The sequence below is a fragment of the Atta colombica genome, unplaced genomic scaffold, assembly GCF_001594045.1.
Source record: "Atta colombica isolate Treedump-2 unplaced genomic scaffold, Acol1.0 scaffold233, whole genome shotgun sequence".
In the NCBI taxonomy this organism is placed as follows: domain Eukaryota; kingdom Metazoa; phylum Arthropoda; class Insecta; order Hymenoptera; family Formicidae; genus Atta; species Atta colombica.
Window position 1 is genome coordinate 535,668 of NW_017259331.1, and position 1,338 is coordinate 537,005.

The 1,338-nt window shown below is 30.7% G+C and overlaps 1 protein-coding gene across 3 annotated transcripts in view; it reads left to right on the forward strand.

Moving 5' to 3' along the window:
• Window positions 1-688: 688 nt before the first annotated feature.
• LOC108688437 (parathyroid hormone/parathyroid hormone-related peptide receptor-like) overlaps window positions 689-1,338 on the forward strand; it is a 56,383-nt gene continuing 55,733 nt past the window's right edge. For all 3 annotated transcript variants that reach the window (XM_018194697.1, XM_018194699.1, XM_018194700.1), the window contains exon 1: window positions 689-823. The gene's annotated coding sequence lies outside the window, so the exon portion shown is untranslated. The remainder of the gene's footprint in view (window positions 824-1,338) is intronic.

The following is a 1,338-nucleotide window of genomic DNA, read 5'->3' on the forward strand; positions in this document are numbered from 1 at the left end:
ATTATGTATAACAAATTTCTTATTCAAGAAAAGAGAGTTATAAGATATTAAAAATAGATCCTTTCCTTTAAAGATTAAAAGTGTCAATCAAAACTGTAATTGTATGGGAATTATTGCTTCGCTGGTAAAAACAAATATTTTTATTTTTTATGATGCAGAAAAATGTGTTTCGTGGAACTAAACTTTATATAAATAAAATATTTCCTATAAAAAATGGAAGCTAAATTTTTCTTCCTATATTCAGAAAAGAATAAAAAAAGGATTCCAAAAAAATTATAGAAAATTTTTATAAGATGAGCTTCTATGATGAATAATGTGGTGTTTTCCAGTTGTAATGCATACAAATGATACAAATACGCGAGATATTTCAAATTAATATCATATTCCATCTCAATTCAGGTACATAAATGACTTCAATGACAAGAAGTCCTAATAGTTCTAATACGCCAAGAAACAGATGACAGATATTACATAATTAAATTCCTATTATTCTCGGGACGTTATAGAGAGATTGTCGCTTATCATTGCGATATAAACAGGTATATTATCGCGTGCGACACATTGAGCATTTCGACGTTTTTCATGACAGTCAACACACGATATGGTGATCTTTCGCGAGTCGGCCGTTGTTTTTGTCACGAGTAAAGAGACTGATAATTGACAAATTTTTACGCAAATTAGCTGCAAGAATCTCGACAAATCCATGCGAATTGGGCGAGTCAACGTGATGACGTGAAGTGGATGGACGACGAGAAGATCAATCAAATATAAAACGAGATACGCACGCGGTAGTAACTCTCTTCCGAGGATGCCTCGTTTTGTGGTGAATATACTTTTTGCCTTTAGTATTGCTCGCGAATAAACAAGTAGATTAAGTTAGTACTTTCGCAGTTAGCCTTAGAATGCACGTTTCAAAACGAAAAAATATGTTCTACAGGTTTAATTTTGTTGTTGCAAGATATAAAGTAAAATATATGAGTACTTTGTGAAACTTTTAAAGTGAATCTCCCTGAAAAGTAAAACCTCACTCTTAAAGATTGAAAATTGAGCTACTTTTTTTCAAGATTGACTCAATTTTCACTCTTAAGAGTGAAATTTCATTCCAAAGAATTTAGAGAGTAACGATACCTAATGTATGAGCACACCATTCTTCTCGTTTACCAAGATAGAGTGAATGATTTTGTACATTATTACCTGTGGAAAAATAAACATGATTGCCATGTCATATAACTCTCAAGATGTCTCATCCATATATAAAACAAAATATGCAAATAAATTGCACAAAACTCAATTCTATAATGACATTTAATATATTCTATAATTATCTTTATATATATA